General features: G+C 47.1%; 1 long non-coding RNA gene across 3 annotated transcripts in view; it reads right to left on the reverse strand.

Moving 5' to 3' along the window:
- Positions 1–602: 602 nt before the first annotated feature.
- Positions 603–12,870, reverse strand: part of LOC123848222 (uncharacterized) — a 105,331-nt gene continuing 93,063 nt past the window's right edge. The window contains exons 3-5 of one of the 3 annotated variants that reach the window (XR_010409571.1): positions 12,046–12,134; positions 1,913–2,141; positions 603–853 (exon numbers count right to left, since the gene is read on the reverse strand). This is a non-coding gene — a long non-coding RNA (uncharacterized LOC123848222). Of the gene's footprint in view, positions 854–1,630; positions 2,142–11,650; positions 11,764–12,045; positions 12,135–12,870 lie in introns of those variants that run through there. The other 2 variants (XR_010409570.1, XR_006791712.3) reach the window with 2 other exon arrangements.

The following is a 12,870-nucleotide window of genomic DNA, read 5'->3' on the forward strand; positions in this document are numbered from 1 at the left end:
GCCAGCCGGGCCCAGGCACCCACGGGGGACCCTCCTGCTCCGGGGCTCGGCCGGACCCCGTTGGCGGGGCCCAGGCCCCGCGGGCAGGTCGTGCCTCCATGCGCTTGCCTGGGCAGACCCCGAGTCGGAAGGCAGCCCCACGCTCGGCTGGACAGAGTTTGGGGTGGTGCAGCGGGGCTCCGAAGCCCGGGATGGCTGAGCCGGGGAGGGAGGCGGCCAGGCTTTGGCGAGCCGCGGCAGCGCGGCGCGTGGGGCTCCGCACCCAGATCACCATTTTCCTCCCAGTGGTCGGTTCGCTCTTTTGGCGGGAGCCAGGGCCCCGGGGCGAGGCGGGGGGAGGGAGGAGAGGAGGCGCCCTGCTCCCGGGTAGCGAGACCCCGGAGCCTTTGTGTATTCGGAACCGGATTCCCCACCTCCCCTCCCCGCCTCCCATTCCCGCTTTCTTCTCCCCTAACCCAAGTCTCAGTAGAGTATCCAGCAATTAGCACGTGAGGAGGGGGTGGAAGACGGCGGGCGGGCGGAGGTGGGGGCGGCGGGACCCCTGCTCCCCTCTCCCCACCGAGCCCGGATCAGCCCCGCGTTCCCGCCTGCGCTGCCTTCGTGCGCCACCTACCGGCTGCTTGGGGCCACTGCGAGCCCGCCAGAGCTGTTCCTAGGCAGATCTTGATCTCCGTGGACAATAGACAATGGAATTTTTTTTTTTTTTCTGAACAATGATTTATTTTGGGGGGTGGGGATAAGGAGGAAGGAGGGAGGGAGGAAGCAGCAGTGTGTTTGTCATCGATTTAGAAAATATCTCTGTTCTGTCATTGTTTCTGCATATCCATTATATTGAGGACAAAAGAATCCCGTTCTGAAACAACAAAGCCAAGGGAAATGTTTTCTGTGGCTGACATTTAATTGTGTGCACAAGGTGCTACATTATCATGCGGAGAGATTGTATAAAGGAATAGGGCACAGCTTCAGTTCAAAAGCCTGACTTTTCTGCTTTAAGGTGTGGACTTTCTTATACGAGTCCCATTTTATATTGCCTCATAGACCTCCGTGCATGGTATACACTGCACACAATTCTATGTTTCTGTATGGTTTTCCAACCCATCACAAGGCTTCCTTGCGGGTGATTTTCACACCACCTCCCAGCTCTATTCTTTTACAGCTAACAGGGATAATCATACTTTGCCTCACAACCTCTTTACATGGTCCCTACCAAGACAATCTTAATTTTTAGGAGCTATTAGCTTGGGGAACACTTAGTCTAACCTCTGGTTTTACAGATGAATGAGGGAGAATGCGTTGACCAAAGTCACACAAATAATTAGAGATAGAGGCAGGACCAGGACCCTTGTGTCCTGAACCCTGATTTCTATTATGATCTACTGTTTGATGTCCTGATGCCCAACACCCCTGACTTGCTCACCCTCATGGCCTCTTTTCCCCCGGGGGGGGGGGGGGGCGGTGAGGTGGGGAGAAGCCCACACACAGTGAGCTGTGTTGCACAAAGATGGGTGATAAGTTGGGGTGGTCGTGGGGGGATGGACAGAAGTATAAACATCCTTGCTTGGCAGTCTCTTTCACTCCCCCTCTTTAGTACTCCTTTCTCTCTGTACAATGAAGCAGGGGGCAATGTGGATATAAATTCATTTGTTTATTTCATTATTTTGCTGTAAGTTAATATATAAAACCTATGGTAATTATCTAAAACTCTCCAGAAAATGATTTTCCTTGGTTTCATGAAAGTCTTGAACCCCCAACCTGACCCAGGTCTAAACTGGTTACTAGGAACACAAGAAATGTTTTACATCTTTGAAAACCGCTCAGTGGTCTCTTGGCAAGAGTGATTTGCCCTTGGGAACCCGAATAATACAGATTTCCTTCTAAGGTTCATGAAAAATCCTTGGGGAGATGCAGATACCTGATCATGCTGTAGAACAGAGGCATTTTTCTTCTGCCGTCTTCTAAAACATGCAGACAGCGCACCCCCTTTAAACCCTTAACTGTGTCACGCTGAGAGAAGAATCAAGTCTTAGATGAGAAGCTCAGTAAACATCTTTGCACATCCAAAATGAGGCAGCCCGTCATAGAAGTCTGCTTATTTTAGAGGTTGTTCAGTCTGTTTAAAGCAAATAGACCAATCTCACAGTCTGCAGACAAGGAGACAACAAGCAGAGGAAGTTTCAAAACAAAAGGCCAGAACATTCCCTAACTCTCTTTAAACTGTCTTCTGAAAGCATAGAGAAGAAGAAAACACACTTAGCTTGCAAGCTGGGTTTTGGCACTTTAAGAACTTGGGTTTGTATGGGGGCCACGCAAAATGTTAACAGGGAGCTTAGATCTCCAAATCCCCTAGTTTTCATTTGTTTGTTCCTTTTTTCCCTTCCCACAGCGATTCTTCCTGTCTCTACAAAAAGCCCCACGGTTCAATGATATTTTAATATGACAACCACACACTTACAAACACCTTGCCTTGAGGATTTTGTGAGCATCGAATGTGATCAAATGAGGTGATGTAGGTGAAAGGACTTTTAAAAGTCTAAGGTACTCTTCAGATGTGAAGTGTTAGTCCCATATATGTGAGGTTCTCAAAGTATTGAACTCATTCATCAGAGCAGCAGCCTAACTATTCTGCAAAGTCGTGATTCGGCCCATTTTTCCGAACTTACGGTTACATGTCTCGGGGAGGGGGGGGCTTGGTGTTGGAAGCTTCATGTAAATTTTAGAATGTCCAAACCTCATTTTAAAGAATACCCTCACAGCATGTTGGAATCTGGTAAGTGCTAGAACACTGGTGACTCACTGCTTCCCCCGTGTCCTTATTTGGTAGCATGCAAATAAAAATGATCATTTTCAGATTTAGATTTTCTCAGAGCATGGTGTGAGCAGCTATTTTTGCTTTTGCTCCAGTCACCATTCTCTGTAGTAGAAAGTGCATTTAGAGTTGTAAAAACTGTTTTTCCACTTGCAGCCTAAATTTAAATAGGGAATAGAGCAGCTCAAGTACTCCCTTGATTGGATACAGGAGGCACCACGATGCAGTCCAGAAGTTCCAGCACATGGCCCTCATTTCTACCCATGCAAGGCCTTCACGTTGCTACTTCACAGGATGACTTCCGTGGCACCTATGCACGTGGCATCTCTCTTTAGGACACCCCAAGCGATCTGCGGGTGTTTGGTAACTCATTCTCTTAATATCTGTATTGGAGAGATAGGGATCGACTGCAATGACGCTCGGTTTGTGCAAAGTGAAACCTAAAGCAGTCAGCGGGCTTCTATATCACAGACCCATGAGGTGCATAGCCCTGTGCTGAAGAAATAAATGATTGATGCCACCCAAGATGAGCAAATCGGGGAACCCCAATTTCCCTAATAGTTGCTGTCCTGGCTTACTAAAACCAAGACTACTATCAAGTTTCTCCAGGGGTGCCTGGGTGGCTCAGTCAGTTAAGCGACTGCCTTCAGCTCAGGTCATGATCCTGGAGTCCCGGGATCGAGTCCCGCATCGAGTCCTGCATCGGGCTCCCTGCTCGGCAGGGAGTCTGCTTCTCCCTCTGACCCTCCCCCCTCTCATGTGCTCTCCCTCATTCTCCCTCTCTCAAATAAATAAATAAAATCTTAAAAAAAAAATAATGGTTTAAGAAGAAAAAAAAATCTATATCTGGGCGCCTCGGTGGCTTTGTTGGTTAAGCGACTGCCTTCTGCCCAGGTCATGGTCCTGGGGTCCTGGGATGGAGTCCCGGGATCGAGTCCCGCATCGAGCTCCCTGCTCAGCGGGGGGTCTGCTTCTCCCTCTGACCCTCCCCCTTCTCATGTGCTCATTCTCTCTCTCAAATAAATAAATAAAATCTTAAAAAAAAAAAAAGTTTCTCCAGAGGTCAATGCCCAAATTTACTTCCTGCTCATGAGGATGGCCACTGGACCCATTACCTGATGTAACCCCAGGCCCCACACAGCCCGGATCTTGGACCTGACTCAGCAGCCCGAGTCATGACCAGCTTCCTGTGAGCAGGCCTTCAGATGTTAGTGTCGATGATGCCCCTTCGAGGATAACCCGTCCAGGCTGGCGAGCTGCAAGGCTGATTTCAAGCTGGTTTCAGTTAAACCACATTCCGGTGTCTATTTCCTTTCTCTTTTAAAAGGAAACCTTCCGTGGCTCCTTGGGGCCAGGCTGGCGGCCCTAACTTCTTGGAAGCTTCTGTTTATGGGCTTTGGGGGGCAGGTAGATGAACATCATCTTGTTCTCCTTGTGCCTCCTTCACCGCCCTGGCCGCTGTCTCACGTTCCAGATCTTGGGGTGGACCAGAATCTGACACCAAATCCGGATGAAACACAGGACAGGGTATTGCCACCAAAATTGCCCTAATCGCAGGTGGCTAGAGGTGGGACAGAAAGAGGATGCTGGCAGGTGTTGCACCTTAGGCAGCTTGGGTGTGCTGTCCACACCTAAAGCCACCTGCCTTCCCCAGCCGTCCCCACCTGGGGCTTGGCCACTGGGGCCCCCGCCTTGGAGGAGGAGCTGGGCATGTGGCTGCTCACTCTTCCTCATTTCCCCTCCAGCTCTACCATCTGTACTGGGGACTTCTGTCCCTGTAAATTCCTGCAATGTAGGAAATGCCCAGTGGAAATGCAAAAATAATCATGTCATCTTTCACACATTTATGGTATTTTGGCAATGTTTCTAATAGCCGCTAAGGGACAAGAGTTTATCTTTTTATCTTACATCTCATAAATCTTTTCTTTTTCTCCCATCACTAGCGTAAATTGTGCTTAGTCCAATAACAAGGTTAAAATTATGGTGCTTTTCATCATTACAGAGATGGTCTTGCCTCTGATGGAGACAACGGCTACATCTAAAGCTTCGCAAATTTATTTTTTTCCCTTTGCCAGCAACAGGATGTCATCTGGACGACAAGATTTTCACTTAGCTGTGCATGGGCTTTGGTCAAGGCCTCTGTTTGTGAGTGTACACACTTATGGGAGAGGCCTGTAACCTGCAGGAGAGTCAGTTATGTGCCTCCGGTCTTCCCCTGAGTGTCTTTTTCAGACCAAAAAAACAAAACAAAACAAAACAAAACAAAACAAAAAATGGGAGCGAGTCACGAGGTGTCTGGCAGTGTTGAGGAACCCAGGCTATACATATAAACAAGCTATTTAACCTCTCTGAGCCTCGGTCTCCTCATCTGGGGATAATAATAGTGCCTCTTAAGTTTAGTATGGGGATTTAAAGGAACAGAATGCGTAAAGAGCTTAGTATGGTGCTTGGCACATAATAAGCACTCAGTAAGTATTTGCCAGCATCATCCTCATGACTGTTTCTACCCTCCTGCTTCCACGTGACAGCCTTCTGCCCTGCAGGACCCTAGAGCTGCCAGAAGAATCCATGTCCCATTGCTATCTTGTACCTGTGGCTGTGGCGTCGTGACTCCCCATTTCGGCTTCTGCTTCCCCAGGTAGAGAACATTCCTGGGCAGAACTGGCGACAAGCTCGTGGAAACTTGAATCCCAGGCAGGAACGAGGTCCTCACAGACTCAGCCTCTCCTCTCCACTAGTGACGGCTCCTTCTCCCCATGCAGGTGGTCATGCTGCTCTCCCTGCCAGCCCACACGCCCACCACGTAGGGGTCTGTCACAGAGGCCACCTGTGGGAGATGCTCTTTCCACCCTCTGCCAAACACTTCGGCCCCGTAGATGCTTTCCTCCTGCCCACATAGCTCCAGGAGGCCCAGACCCAGGTGCGCAAATCACCCCCATGTTCAGGCTGTGATAAGATGTTTATTAGCAAGCTTCCCTCCAGTTTTTCCTCATATCTGAGCTAAGGTTTCATCTTGTCCCCTTTTCCGGAAGTACGTCCTCATCGATCACTTTCTGCAGTTTTCTGTGGTTCTCCTGGAGGCCAGCGTCTATTGCCAACTGTCTAGGAGACCCCTCCCTCCCATCTCCATCACATGCCTAATTTTTGACTGAGGGTTAGGTTAAGATGTTTTCTGCATCTCTCTGAAGAAGACAATCCATCTAATCAGGCTGTCATCCCTAACGGAGGCACTAGCTCTTCTCTCTGGAATACAAGGCCAAGGCCATGCCGACCTCTCTCTCATTTGAGCTCATTACTCCAAGTTCCTTATTTCCAAACTTGGTCAGACATTCATTCACTGTAGAAGTGGAAGAGCCCTTCTTCCACTTTAGCCCTTCTTTAAACATCATCCTAAAACTGCCGTCTTGTTAAAACACTTAATCTTGTTAAAACACTGCTTTCTCCAAACTGCACTGACTCCCAATCCTCCAATTTCCCTGCAGGACAATGTCTAAAATTCTCGTGGCATGGCATTACAACCACCCCCAGAGGCAGGTCTCCAACTTACTCATCTACTTCCCACCTTTCTCTGTTAACCCCCACCCCTCCTAATCTAAAACACACTCGTGCCATTCCCATTCCTGGACACACCTTTCCTTTACCTTTCTGCTTTTCCAAATCTTCGCCCGTCTTAGAGAGGGGGCTCAAATGGACTCCCAGCTTGAAATGATCACTCCCCTCAGAATATCCTGATATGTTGTTTGCATGATTATTCACACGTGAAACAAATACTTTCTCTTGACTTTTCTCCTCATGTTTTGAATTGCTCCCCAATTTTCATGTGCTTATCTCTCCTAGCATGTCCTGGGTAGTGAACTTCTTGCAGACGGTTGAATTGTATTCCAAGTTTCTTCTAAAGTATCTTGCCCAGGCCTTGCACTAAGTAGGCATTCAAGAATATTGGATGTACTGCACAGAAGAAAGAGCAGCTGAAAAGGAAAACAGTCGAGCCATTTTCATCACCGGCACAGAAATGACAGGTCCAGAGTTTTGTTCCTGTGCATGTCGAATTTGAGGGGGATGATAGAGAATCTGTTTTTCAAAGTATCCAGAATCTTGTGAGGCCACCTTGCCCCATTTCCTGGCTCTATGCCATCTAAGACAAAGAGATCTGTCCTATGCTTCAGGACCCCAGAGTGAGAATACTTCTTGGCTCTTTTCCATAGCTAAGTGTCCGCCTTCGGCTCAGGTCACGATCCCAGGGCCCTGGGGTTGAGCCCCGCGTCAGGCTCCCTGCCCAGCAGCGAGCCTGCTTCTCCCTCTCCTCCCTGCTCTTGCTTTCTCTCTCTCACTGTCTCTGTCACTCTGTCTCTCTCCCTCTCAAATAAATAAAATCTTCGGGTGCCTGGGTGGCTCAGTTGGTTAAGCGACTGCCTTCGGCTCAGGTCATGATCCTGGAGTCCCGGGATCGAGTCCCGCATCGGGCTCCCTGCTCAGCGGGGAGTCTGCTTCTCCCTCTCACCCTCTTCCCTCTCATGCTCTCTCTCATTCTCTCTCTCAAATAAATAAATAAAATCTTTAAAATAAATAAATAAATAAATAAATAAAATCTTCAAAAAAGTGAGTTGCCCATGCTCATCTCAAAGAAGAACATTCAGTCATTTGGGAGTGGGGGCACATGAATCTGATAATTCTGATACAGGTGGTCTGGCGAACACACTGTGAAAGAGGAGAACTACTCTGATTTAATTTTTTTTTTTTTTAATTAGTTTAGGCCTATTACTTCTAGGACCATTTTCTGCAAACCTTAAAAAAACAGCTGATTAATAGTTTTTCTTAATAATTGAGTGTCCTTCTAGGAGTATTTTTAACCTCATCTATATTAAGCTCCGAGAAACATTTGCTGTTCCACACATATTTATTGAGCACCAGTGTGCCAGGCATCATGGTTATAAAGATGAATGAATTAAGTAATAAAGAAGGTAGATCCTCATTCTTAGGAAGCTCATGGTATAGTGAGTGGGAAAAGGAAACACTGTGATAGGGATGGCGCTGACCTATCACCTTTCATCTGAAGTTTGTAGACATTATATATGTCTGTGGCAGTTCAGCAGGGGCAGAAACTTGGGATCCATTGTGCATAACACTTGCCAGAAAGTCTATATAATATGTCCCCTTGCTTGCTCCTGACTCTGTGTCCCTGGGGCAAATGAAAAGAAAATGCCATCACCCCACCACTCCAACTACTTTCCAGAGGGGATGAACCTTATTCGTCAGTCAGTCAACCATGCCTTATTAAACATTTAGAACGACTAGCACTCTGTAAGGCATTTGGAAAGGGCATTGTTCCTCCTTCCCCCTGCCCTCGACTTTGCCATAATCGTGTTACAGTTCTTCTCCATTCATTTGGGGCCCTTTGATTTCACTGCCACCAACGCTGAAGGCTGAGTGTTCACTCCATTCATGAAATAAATATTTAGTGCGTATTCCAACGGGTAAGGCACTTGCTATACGATGTGATGATTATAAAGAGGAATCAAACACAGGTCCTACTCTGAAAGAACTTGCATCTAGTATAGAGATACATTGTGTACATAAATACCTTGTCCCAAAGTCAAATATAAGCAAATATACCACAGGGTTCCTTCCAGCAGTATTGGGATGGAGAAGACTTGGAGAATGGGAGGGAAGGGGAGTGAGTGGGTTGTGCCTAGGGGAGGCAAGTTCAGGTTTGGGTGTGTCAAGCCGGAGGTGTTGAGGGGCATCCTGGGGAAGATGACCAGTGACTAGTTAGAAAACGTGTGCCCAGTGCATGGAAAGAGGGAGAGGCAAGAGACACTGGTGGCATATGAAACTACAAGACTAGGTTTTATTATGAAGAGGCTTGCAGGAGGCAAAGGGGGAATTGAAACATAAGAGGTATGTCTCGGACATAGCATATTTTCTTAGTAGACAGCACTGTAATCGCTGAGAGGTTGAACTTGTACAATCTGAAAGATGAGTTTAAATACTTTATTTACTCATATAACTAATAAAATACATTTGATTTTTAACCCCTTTTTTCCCCCCCAGGAGATGAGCTTAAAATATTTTCTTGTAGTTTGACCAATTTCTCTACCAAATCTGTGAGGGGGAGACAATTTAGTATCAGATGAATACCTTTGTGTTTATTTGACTCGGGAGAAAACAGAAGGAAGGAGACATGGCATAAAAAAGAGACGAGAACAGGATCTCTTTCTCATGGCCCCTATATTTATTAACGACTGAGGAAAATATCATGTATTCTGATTGTGATGTGACTGGGATTATATGCTTTTTAGAAGGCTGGGTTTAGTCTCAGGGTCTCAAATGCTGGATATCGAAGACCCCTTATCTTTGACCTATTGAGTTAAAACTGTGATCTCCAAAAATCTGCCCCACAGTCCTCATGAGCTTTGCTTTTGGTTCTATCTTCTTTCTTGTCTTTTTATATCCTCTGCTATCTTTCTTTCTTTTCTTTTTTTTTTTTTTTAAAGATTTTATTTATTTGACAGAGAGAGACACAGCGAGAGAGGGAACACAAGCAGGGGAATGGGAGAGGGAGAAGCAGGCTCCCCACTGAGCAGGGAGCCCGATGCGGGGCTCGATCCCAGGACCCCGGGATCATGACCTGAGCCGAAGGCAGACGCTTAACGACTGAGCCACCCAGGCGCCCCTCTATCTTTATTTCTGATAAGGAGTGTCGGGTAGCAGAGTGATAGGAGCAGAGGAAAGTGGGGAAAATAGCCATTAGAGAACAACACCAAAGCATTGATTTGAGGACTCCCTTAGAGTCACTGTTATAGGCACATGCGAATTAAAGCCACGTGCATAATCCTGTTTGAATGCATGTGCGCCTTCAAAAGATCCCATGCAGCTGGATGCTGTCCTCGGAGGAGATCCTAGCGGGGGATCCTTGCCAGAGTAACCAGTAGATTTTCAAAGACCTTGAGACTTCAGTTTAGTTTCTTGACATCAAGTTCCCCCGAGGAAAATGAGCCCTTGTCTTCCACAACTTAATTTAGGACCATCGGTGATGCGGGGCCCACAGCCGCGCTGCACAGGAAGCCGACTCGAACGTGCTAAGGCAGAGCTGAGGGAGGCGTTGGCGCTGAGCAGGGCACTCTGCATTCTAGATCTGCTCGCAGACGCTCCCACTGAGCCACTCGCTGAGCAGCCGGGGGTGAGAGGCGAGCTCCTCGCTTCTGAAACACCCCACTTGGCCAAGCCGGCCTTTGTTTGCGATGACTCTGGGAGGAAAAGCGGGTTATCGTCGCTGTACCGGCTGGTCTGACAGAGCAAACGGAAGAGCTCCGCGAGGTGAGGAGAGGTGAAGAGAAAATTAGCGAGGCTCAAATGGGATAATTGGAAAAGCAGAGGGAAGCCAGTAAATGATGCCTCTTTGGCCTGGCTTAGTTATCATATCGCAAGAATGGATGAAGTGGGTCGGCGACCCGCAGATGAAAAGCAAGACGAGGAAGGGTCTCGGGGTGAAGGGAGGCCTGAGCTCTGAGCGCCCCGCCAAGGGCCAGCCCACACCGCTGGAGCACCACGCTCCGAAAGACAAACAGGATGCGGTAAGTAAACAGCTTTCTCTGATGATCCGGAGGCCTTTTTCATGTGGTTGGAGCCTAGACCTGTCAGTAGGAAGCAGGCTGGAAAAAGAGGTCTCACAAATGAAGACGCGAATCAAGAAAGGGAGTGGTAATGGTTCCTGCCGGTTCTGGGTGGCTTATGGTCCACCTCCACCCCCACGGGCATCCTTGTTCTGTGACCTTGGGAAGTTATGTAGCCTCTCTGTGCCTCAGTTTCCTCGCGTGTGGTAAGGAATAATTATGCCAATCACGTCATACGTCTACGGTTCTTAGAACCCTTAGAAAACACTCCCAAGGCTAGCTGATTAACACTTGAGAGCATGGTTTTCAAGGCTCTGGAGGGCATGCTGGAAATTTGGGGAAGCCTTTTGGGGTTGTTACAAGGTAGGGGGTACTACTGCCATTTAGTGGGTGGGGGCCAACAACAACAAAATTATCTTGCATCCCACATGACTTCTGACTGTTCCACGGGATAGTTCCATACATGAAAAACTTGACAAACATTCTGGTAACTTAGAACTTGACTCCGTTTTCAAAATTTACAAGAGGTCTTTGTGCATTGTTTTAGTATACACTGAATTTTATACAACCATATAAATCAAGAAGATGATTACACTCTGCTTTGTTCAGAGAATTGTCAAGAGTTGTTCATCATTTCAGAAAATCCCATCTACACATGTGGACAAACAGCCACCTGTATGGGCTGCATTTGTAACTCTCACGCTCCTGGGGCCTCTTGGCATGCGCGAAGCCTCATGACTTGCCGTGGCTTCCAATGCCACGGCGCACAGTGGCTGAGCGTTGACACATTGAAATACCCGTTATTTTATGATAGCGTTGTGTTTTTCTTTTGTGTCCGTTGAGGCATTGCATTGCTATCTTTCTGAAATGTGTGAAGATGAGTTATGTTATTAATTTTATTCTGGGTATTAAAGGGGCATTACAAAACAGTTGCTATAATAAAGAGGTGCTAGCTCTGATAGGTTTGAAAACCCCAGGTTTTTAGAGCCAAGCTCAGCACAACTATAACCATTGTACTTCCCAGCAATTGGCCCCAGAGACAAGGAAATCGAAACCCAAATAGAGGGCATTGCACTTGCTCTGAATTACCCCTGTCCTCTCTCCGTTAAGGACTTAATGCTTGTTTGGAGGTCAGAACATTTTGGTGTTCTGCCTACACTTGCCATCTTCTTGCCTTCTTGCCTTCATGATTAAGATGGGGTGATCTGTTGAGTTTCTGTAGAATACTTACCTTCAGAAGAAAAGACCATCTTTTCTTCTCCACATGTGACTTTTCTCTACTTCCTCATTGTGGGAGCTAGATCACTCCAGAAGACCTCTTCCTGGGTGTTCTGTCCCCCTTCCCTTTGGAAAGAGCAAGTCAGGCCAGCAGAAAGGACTGGAGGACTGACCCCCTTTTACTATGGCGCCTCTTGATTTGTCAAGAGCCATCTCCCCACCTGAATAACAGTCCCAGTTCCCTCTGAGTAGGCCTAATCAAATCAATTCAGAGTTGCTTTCTCTGACTTGCTCACTGTAAGGCTTGTCATAAGGGGAGGGAGTGAATCTGGTTACTCCCTGACGTGGGCAAAGACAAAGAGGAGCACTTGCAGGGAAACTCTACGGTGGAGAATGTGTTATACATACCGAGAATATGGTTGTGTTGCCAGACAACCATAGGGAAGATGGCAAGTGGAGTCAGTTTTCTGAGGGTAGGTCCTGATTGCAGTTTCTTTCTATTAATATATTAGAATATGTTAGTGGTGAAGGTGTTTGAGTCTAGTCTGTTGAAATCAAGAAAAAATAAAGAGCCATTATAAATATTTCAAGGTGTATTCTGTGATTAAGCTGTATGCAGAGATGTACTGTTTCCCAAAGATTAAGTTTTCCTGTCTCTAGGTATTATAAGAAAACAAAAAGGAGGAGAGGGAGGAAGAGTCAGAGGGAGGGAGGAAATCTTTGAGAAAAACTATTAATTAGGATTGAGGAGATCTATTAAGTCTCTGCCTGGGGCTGGTTGTATTTCCCAAGATGGCCGCAAAAATATCTCCCATCCCACAAGCTCTTCTGCAAAAAAGTAAAATCTAACCCCCTTCTCCCTTGAATTGGGCCCACCATGAGAGCAAAAACTCCACCTTCTGCTGGAGGAGAGAAAAAGTAGTTAAGATTTCTATGGTGAACAAGAGGATTATGTGACACCAAACCCAGACCATGCCCACTGGACCTGGGGATCAGCTTACAAAAATGGATCTTTGACACAAATTGGCAAAGATGCTCAAGAGACAGTGGGAACAAGAGTGAGCTAGGAGGCAGCAAACATGTAAGCAAGGAGAAGAAGCCCTCAGGGACCAGGGAGGCTTGGGGAGCAGTTGACCGAAACTAGAGATCTGACCAGGTTGGGGCCTTACAAAGAAAGGCTATTTGTTATTGGACAAGGTGACATCAGTGTAGTCAGAATAGATGTCAGTGGCT

This window comes from Mirounga angustirostris, unplaced genomic scaffold, assembly GCF_029215605.1.
Source record: "Mirounga angustirostris isolate CCGP_5_RB_7025 unplaced genomic scaffold, mMirAng1.0.hap1 SCAF_2, whole genome shotgun sequence".
Lineage (NCBI taxonomy): Eukaryota > Metazoa > Chordata > Mammalia > Carnivora > Phocidae > Mirounga > Mirounga angustirostris.